The sequence below is a fragment of the Oryctolagus cuniculus genome, chromosome 9 (genome assembly GCF_051225735.1).
Source record: "Oryctolagus cuniculus isolate XC-2025 breed Fujian yellow rabbit chromosome 9, ASM5122573v1, whole genome shotgun sequence".
Taxonomy (NCBI): Eukaryota; Metazoa; Chordata; class Mammalia; order Lagomorpha; family Leporidae; genus Oryctolagus; species Oryctolagus cuniculus.
The window spans coordinates 120,945,846-120,954,790 of record NC_142875.1 but is presented as its reverse complement, the minus strand read 5'-3'; the positions used below and the strand labels follow the sequence as shown (position 1 = coordinate 120,954,790).

The 8,945-nt window shown below is 40.7% G+C and overlaps 1 long non-coding RNA gene across 1 annotated transcript; it reads right to left on the bottom strand.

The window, feature by feature from the left end:
* Positions 1-8,179: 8,179 nt before the first annotated feature.
* LOC149124744 (uncharacterized) lies at positions 8,180-8,667 on the bottom strand. The gene is made up of 2 exons (XR_016213789.1): positions 8,514-8,667; positions 8,180-8,463 (listed from the first exon to the last, which is right to left on the bottom strand). It is a non-coding gene; the product is annotated as an uncharacterized LOC149124744 (long non-coding RNA).
* Positions 8,668-8,945: the final 278 nt, after the last annotated feature.

The following is an 8,945-nucleotide window of genomic DNA, read 5'->3' as shown; positions in this document are numbered from 1 at the left end:
GCCCGGAATGTGAATGGTCTTTGGAAACAGGGCCCTTTAAAGAAGTAATGAAAGTAAAATGGGGCTGTATGGTTGGCCCTATTCCAATCTGTCTGGAGTCTATGAGGAGAGACAGGCACTAGGTGTGAGTGCATACAGAGCAGTGACTAGTGAGGGCACAGCCAGAAGGCAATCATCAGCAAGCCAAGGAGAGAGACCCTTGGACTCCTCTTATCCACACCTGTTGGAAAATACACTCCTTTTGTTTCAGTCCTGTGTTTTGTATGGCAGCTGAGTAGACCAATACACCTACAGTCTCCACTCAGTCACTTTCTGAGACCTCTACCCTCCTTTGGCCCATGCCCCCAACTTCAGAACTATGTTGGATTCTTTTATTTTTCTCACACTCTCTGTTTTGTCTGTGAAGAAATGCTGTTGATTCTAAATTCACAACAGAGGCCACTCCTCACTGCCTCTGGTACCTCCTCCTTGGTCCACGTCATTGGCATCTCCTGCGTGGATCAATGCAGTGGCTTTGTCACCCATTTCCCTGCTTTTGTACCGTCCTTTGAGTCTACTCTGTACACTTCAACTGGACACTATTTTACTTACCCTTTTAAAATTTTTAATAGTTCTAAATAGATTCAATATAGTTTATAGATACAATTCTAATAATATGATATTCCTTTTCTCCATCCTTCTCTCTTTTTTCTTTTGGTTTTTGAGATAACATATTTTAAATTTATGTTACAGTAAAAGGAACTAATGCTTCATTGAATAGGAAGTTTAACAAGAGACAAGCAAAAGACACTAGTTTAGTGGGGATATAGACAAAGGCTATAAAAAATAACTTACTGGAATAATGACTATTTAACCCACATACAGTACATTTTAAAGTAATCACAGATCATTAAAACTATAGTAGTATAACATTCTTAATCATTGGTTTGTCAAAAGCCTAACAGTTTTACAAAACTATATAAGGGAGAACATACAGTATTTGCGTTTCTGTTGGAAAGAGACTAAAAAGTAAGTCGGGGCAAGCATTTGGCCTGCTGGGTATGACACCAATTGGGACATGCACAATTCATATCAAAATATCTGGGTATGACTGGTGGCTCTGCTCCCAATTTCAGCTTCCTGCTCATGTGTACCTGGGAAGTAGCAGGTGATGGGTCAAGTGACTGCATTACTATCACCCATGGGAGACTGACTGCGGGCTGGCCCAGTCCTGGCTATTGTGAGCATTTGGAAAGTAGACTAGCATAAGGGAATGAGGGTTCTCTCTGTCCCTGTCTCTTCTCTCTTTGTTCCCTTTCTTCTTTAAAACAAAACAAAACAAATTTAAGTAATAAAAAGCTCATTCTCTGCTCAATAACTCCCACTTCATCGGGCGTAAAAGCCACATCCTTACACTTGTCTTCAGGCTGTAGAGTATTTCTGGCCATTGTTCATGAAATTTCTGACTTCATTTTCTGCTACTTTGTTGTTTACTCACTCTGCTCCAAAGCGTCAGCAACTGTGTGAGTCCATGAACACTTCAGGCAAACTCCAGCCTTAGGGCTTTGCACTGGCTGTGCCACCTGCTCAACGCTCTTCCTAAAAATGTTCACACTCCCTCATTTCCTTTACCTCTTTGCTCTCAGGTGACTACAACAAGTCATCTCTGCCTACATTATTTAAAAGGAGTGTCCCCTCCGCCTGCTATGCTACTTTCTAAACCAGTCTTATCACCAGCTAGTGTACTATGTAATTTTGTTATTTATAATATTTTTAAATTAATTTTTGTACACCTCCTCTACAATGTAGGATACACAAAAGCAGTGATCTTCCATTTGTTTTGTTCACTGACCCACATGTTCCATTAAATAATGCTTGCCACATACAGGGAGAGCAAATAACCTTCATGTAATAAATACATGAATTGAAAACAGGGTATACACAAATGTCAACAAAACAACATTCAGCTTGAGAAATAAAATATTATTAAACTTGTAAGCCTTCAATACCTTTCTCACCTCACCTTCTTCCCTAAACACAGAGTTTTCCATTCATTCTTTGAACACCTTCATAGTTATACTGCACGTGTATCCATCCCTACACTAGCGTGTGTTCTTTAGTTTTCCAAGCATTTTAAAACTGTGAATGTCAATCTGTACTGGCTTTTTCAACCCAATGTTTGAGAGGTACATCCATGCAGATGATGAGGCTGTTGTGGCTTCATTTTCAATGCTGTCGTTTTCAGTTAAATGAGTTCATCAGAATTTTAAAAGCCATAGACGTTTGGCTGATTTCTATAGTTGTACACATCTTCTGGAACCTCATAGGCAACATCATCATTAGTCTATGATACGTGTAAAGCAGTGACACTGGAATGCTCAGGAAACTACTCCACCCTCGCACAGGAGTCGAGCGGCATCTAGGAAGTCTCTTCTGTGGATCAGTGTTCAAGTTTCCTGGTCTTGCCTAGGCCAAGGGCTGTGGCATTTGGTTTCCTAATATTTGCAAAGGCTGGCATTTCTGTCTCCCAACTGAGTTTCAGTTCTGTCTTTATTTTGGTCCCAGTGGATTTAGCTGATTTTATTTTAAGCCTAGCAATGCATTATCAGCAGTGTTTATTGAATCCTATCCAGAATTTCTACATATTTAAATTGGGTGTTTTTTTTTTTTCTCTAGAATACCTGTATGCCATATTGCACGAAGCAGCAGGAAGCTTAAACTTTATAGTTAATTTTAAAATTGTCACATATTGATGGTTTTGGTGTTGTTATTTGGGATAGGGTAAATGTTATATAATAACAACTGTGTTTTGGAATATTAATATGACAATAGCAGCAGGCACCAAGGAGCGATTGATAACAAAGTTGACTCCTTTTACACATCTAGTACTAGGTTAAAATGATCAGCTCATTTTGAATAATTTTAATAAATGATGTTGTGACAATTGGACAGCAATTTGCATAAAAATGAAATTAGATTCATGCCTCACATTGCATACAAAATAATCTCTAAATGCATGAGAGATCTAAAAATAAAGAATAAAACCATACACACAAGCAGGAAAAGTGGCTGAATCTGGTAAGAAAAGTCTTTCAAATTATGACAAAAAATCTAGTTGTACTATGATTGAACATCAATAAGTTTTGCAATACAAGTCTCTTAAAGGGCTGAGATCACTGTAAACAAATTCAAAAGGCAAATAAACCAGGAGAAACCATTTGCCATGTATGTCACAAATGAGAGGCTAGTTTTCTTAATATATAAAGAACACTTAACAATTGAATGAAAAACTTGTATAAAGATAATACAAAATAAGTTCCAAACAAATGGCAAGATTTCCAACATTATTCACAATAAGAGAAGTACATATTAAAGATGCCATTTGCATCTATCAGTTTGGAAGAAAGCCAAAGCTTTGATCATACACTTTGTTGCTAAAACTGTGGAAAAACAGGCAGTTTCAGACAACACTTGGGGAAATGTCAAGTAATGTGGCCTGGGAGTGCAGTGGAGGATGGCCCAAGTCCTTGGGCCCTGCACCCCATGGGAGACCAGGAGAAGCACCTGGCTCCTGCTTTCGGATAGGCGCGGTGCGCCAGCCGCAGTGCGCCGGCCGCGGCGGCCATTGGAGGGTGAACCAACGGCAATGGAAGACCTTTCTCTCTGTCTCTCTCTCTCACTGTCCACTCTGCCTGTCAAAAAAAAAAAAAAAAAGAATGTTTAGAATATAATACTTATAGAACAGAATCTCATAGCATTTTAAAAACTACATTCTTGCTTATTTTTTTTGTACCTAATGTGAAATATCTACCCTGAAGATATCCCATCCATAGGAAAAAAAAGTGCACAAGGTGTTTGCCCTACTGTAGCCTCATTGCATTAAATACAATTGCAGACTTTCAGAAGAAGCCATCCAAAGGACCATCCACCACAAGAGATTGGTTGAATAAACTATTGCACATCTATCAAAAGACAAACATCTACTTTATAGTACAGAAGGAGGAATAGCTCTAGAAAGCAAAAGAGAGTGGTTTCCGGGATGTATTTTGGAGCTAGAAAGAAAGCCACATGCAAGAGAGATGCATAGTATGCTATCCATTGCATGAAGTGGAAGAGGAAAGATGCTTGTGAATGTGTGCCTCTCATTACAAAAAGGACACAAGAAGACTGGATAAGGCAAAGGTAATGGAAGTGGTTTCTATGGTGACTAGGCAGGGACACAGAAGAAATAGGAAAGCGAACAACAGTCTTATATTGTTGAGAGTGGAAATAATCCTAACGGTCTATAGATTTATGCAGTCAAAATCCAAGTGGATTAAACCTCCTAAAAGTGAATACAAACAGAAATAAATGACTCTAACTTCATATAAAGTGGATAAACATAAGCAAAATGAAGAACAAAATTTCATCACATATCATCTGAGTGCACTACTCTGTCTACATACTCTCACTGTAATGACGCGAAGAACCATCAAACCACCTTGGACCTCTACTTATCAGGTTAGTTATTATTAGAGGTGTTGCTGTAGTAGTTCTGAAATTGCTTTCTGCATATTGTAAGAATCAGGAAATTAGTATTTTGATATTATCAGCAGTCAGGGGTATCACTGTGGGTGAAGGGAGATAACAATGAGGAGTTCGGGGACACAAAGAATTCTGCAGTATTGGTTGCAATTATAGTTTGTCACATGGAGCCTGTGATATATGTCATATCCTACGGGCTTCAAAAAGTTCATGGCAAATGTGAATTATGGCAAAAATACTACGCGATATTTTTAAAAATCTTTATATTTACTTGAGAGGCAGAGTTAGAGACAGGCAGAGGGAGAGACAGAGAGAGAGGTCTTCCATCTGCTGGTTTGCTCCTCAAATGGCTGCAATAGCTAGAGCTGGGCCAAAACAAATCCAAGAACCAGAAATGTCTTCAAGTCTCCTGTGCGGGTACAGGGACCAAAGCACTTGGGACATCTTTTACTGGTTTCCCAGGCTATCAGCAATATGGTGGATCAGAAATGGAGCAGTCAGGACTTGTACTGACACCCATATGGGATGCTGGTACCACAGGGAGATGCTTAACCTACTATACCACAGTGCTGGCCCCTAGGCAATAATTTTATAAATTTTTCTTCAGAATATACTTATCTTTTAATTCTACACTGTAAAAAATTTTTGAAATATTCTCACATTTATGCTTTATGATATATATGTCATGAAATATGTGTATATATGTATGCAGGCAACTCATTATTCAAGTGTGTGTCTCGGTTCTGTTCACTGAGAGGGCCTGGTAACAATGATGTCTCAGTAGCAATGAGCTCATTAAGATCTCAACTCTTGGTTTCCAAATACCCTTCCCTTCTAAAACGAGCAAGGGAATCTTAAAGAAATGACTGGAGACAGATCTCAGTAAAAGAAAGAACAAGTTGAACTTAAGGCATCTTACTGTGCCACAGATGGTGCTGAGAAACCAGGAGGGAGCTGCTTGGGTAGATACAAGGGAGGCACCACCTCTGTAAGGCTCTAACTGGCCCAATCTGGGACTGTTGGGACTGTATGAGCAGCAAATGGATAAAGCCAGTAAGGAATTACAACTTACAAAAGAAATCCAGTAAATTCAGGACGACGGGAGAAAGATGAGTGGGAAAGGTTTTCTTGACAATGACATGCCAATCCATATTTCCTGAAGGAACTGAGTTGAGAAATCACTACTTTGCAGCCATCGAGTAATTGATTCATAGAGGAAATACCAATGCATGCTACAATAATAGAAGAATTTTGGGGAGAGCACAATGCTTTTAGAAAGTTCCAAGTATTTGTCGACTATCATATGTTAATTAAGAAGGGAAATAAATTTTTATGACATAAAAATGTGACGAATGCCTTCTAAAAACAAGTGACCAAGTGACAAAGATGAAGCTTACTATTAAGGGGACAAAGCACCGTCCTGTGACCCTTATCATAACATCTTGAGAAGGCACAAAATCACTCCTGTAGAATTTATTCCCAAACGTGTAACCTAAAGCTAATCATAGCAAGGAATTAGATTAATCCAAACTGTGTGACACTTTTAAAAATGTCACTGCCACATCATAAAAGAAAAGAGGAGGAAGCACTATTTGTGGAAGAGTGAAATGCAGACATTTTGGGGCATATGATTAAGTTACTGTTGAATGTAGAAGTTCAGACATCTTAAGGCCTTGTATAAACTTTACTTCAAATGGACTCAGCTCTTAGGGAATTGTAACTAAGAAAATTAATGCATGGATACAGCACCCAGAACAGGACTTCAGCTCACAAATGCTTCTTTATTCTTTCTCCTCTCCTTTCATCTGTAATATTTTCTTTATTTTGCTATGCTTGAGCAATTCTACTGCTAATGTTACACACAAAAATAAAAGGTTAAATAGTAAAATTCCAAGGAGGTTCAAATGAATTTGCATTAAAATCAGGAATTTGTTTCACTTCTATGTGCCTTACTTTTCTTATCCACAATAGTACCTACCTTGCAAAAGTTATAGAATTAAATGAGGTAAAAGTATTTCAGAAAATAGTACTGGCCCATTCTAAGTATGTAGTAAGCCAGAGTTGTCATTAAAAGACCAAGTAATTTAGTGTTCAAAACAGAATTCTTCAACATTTATTTTTATTTATTTATTTGACAGGCAGAGAGAAAACCTTGTCCTACCCATCTGTTCTCTCCCCAGATGCCTGCAATGGCCTGGGCTGGCTGGGTTAGGCTGAAGCCAAGAGCCAGAAACTCAATCAGGTCTCCTATGAGGGTGCTAGAGACCCACTCACTTGAAGCATCACCACTGCCTCCCAGGGACTATATTAGCTGAAAGCTGGAATCAGGAGCTGGAGTCAGGGGTCGAACCTAGGCACCCCGGTGTAGGATGAGGGTATCCTAACCAGTACCTTAACCACTTGGTCAAATGTCCCAAACCAGGATACTTTTGACAATGAAAGAAAGCAACATGAATAATTTTGCTGATATAGCAGGTATGAATAAAACTAATCCAGGAAAATCAGAATACAAGGCTATCCCAGCTATTATAATTATACCCTTCAAAGTATTATTTATATTTAATGAAAATTTATTATGTTTGTGCTACTGAATTAAATTTTACTGTTATGGTTTATTTCATCCTGTTGCATTTAGGGAAATGTTTATTCTCCGTATAATTTCAACAGGAAAGCCAAGTGACTGAAATTCTTTTCTTCTCTTTTTTTTTCATTTATATGGAAGGGAGGAAGACAGGTAAAGCCAGAGACCTTCCGTTTGCTGACTGACTTCTCAAATGCCTGCAAAAGCCAGGGCTGGGCAAGGCTGAAGTTAGGAGCCTGGAATCTGGTCTAGGTCTCCTACATGAGCAGCAGAGAGGCAAGTATCTGAGCCATACCTGCGCCCCCACCCTGGATGCACATTAGCAGGAAGCTGGATTGGAAGCAGAGGCAGGACTCTCACTCAGGCATTCTCATAATGAGATGTGGTGTCCCAAATGGTACCTTTATCACCACACCAAACACCTACCTCTCTTGTCTTTCTGGTATATGCTATGATAATTCATTACATATTCAGAATGTGTCACTGGCATTTCCATTTCTGAAACATCTAAACTTATTTTTTGGATGAACACATAATAAGGGTGCACACCTCTGGGACACAATGTGCCACTCTATCACATGCATGGTATACAACACGTGCTCATCAAATCAGGGCCACTGGCATCTCTACCTTCTCATCACTGCCCCCTGTTTGCATACTTTAAGCCCTTCCCTTACAGCCAATAATAAGCTATATTGTAGGTCATTGTGCTATAGGGTGCCGGAACTTAATCCTTCTATAGAATCATTTTTTAGTACCCATTATCCCACTTCCTTCAGTCCACTATCAACTTCACCCTTCCCAGCAAGTGACAGAAATTCTCACTGACTTCTCAGGATCACATATGTAGAAAAGGCTTTGTGGGGAGCAATCCGGACTAGACTAAGTTACTCGAATTAAGACTTATTCTATGCATCTGCTCTCCCACAATATGGCGCTGGGAGAGAAGTAAACAGCTTCCGCGCAGCTGCCTCCAGTTCAACTAATAAACTGTAGGACTTGCTCCTGATTGGAGAGCAGCGTACTCGGCGTGTGGGCAGCCGAGTTGGGATTGGCGGAGGAGGACTATAAAGGAGGAGAGAAACGGCATGCACCAGGAACATCTATGGGGAACATCTAAGGGAACCCGTGCAGCCCCCGAGAAAGCCGGCCGGCGGTGTGCCGCTCCCCTGCGGAAGTGGGGAATGTGGCCAGGGGGAACTGCCCTTCCACGGAGGTGGAAGGGATAGTAGCCAACCCGGGAAGAACCAGCAGCAAACCCGGGGAGGGCCGAGCAGACAGAAAGAACAGCGCAGGGTCTTGTGTCGTTCCTCCACGAAGAGGGGGAGCGACATAATGGTGCCGTGACTCGGATAGGAAACCTAGCTCGGATAGGAAACCTAGGACGGATAGCAAACTTAGGAGGGAAGAAATGACTCGGATAGGAAACCTAGGACGGATAGCAAACTTAGGAGGGAAGAAACGGGAAGAAACGGGAAGAATTGGGAAAATATCGGAGAGAGAGACTAGCAAACAGCCTAGGGAAAAGCCGGACGAAAAAGGAGCCGGAAGAAGCTATTGAAAGCCTAGGCATAGACTCAGATACGGACTACGGAGGGAAGCTGGGAGAAATCTCTAAGGTCGAAAGTGAAAGTGAACGCTAGAACAGACAGACTCGGACGCGGACTGTGGGGAGAGGCCAGGAGAAATGAGGGAGGAATATCGTTGGAGGAAAGCTTGGGGAAACATACCGGGTAGAGAAAAGTGTTAGGGAAATTGAAGCCGCGGGGGGCAGGCCAAGGCGGACACGAAAGCCACTTTGGGATTCTCAAGTTAGCCCAGGAATAGGGGGCGAAAAGTTGAAACCAGAAGCTGAAACGTG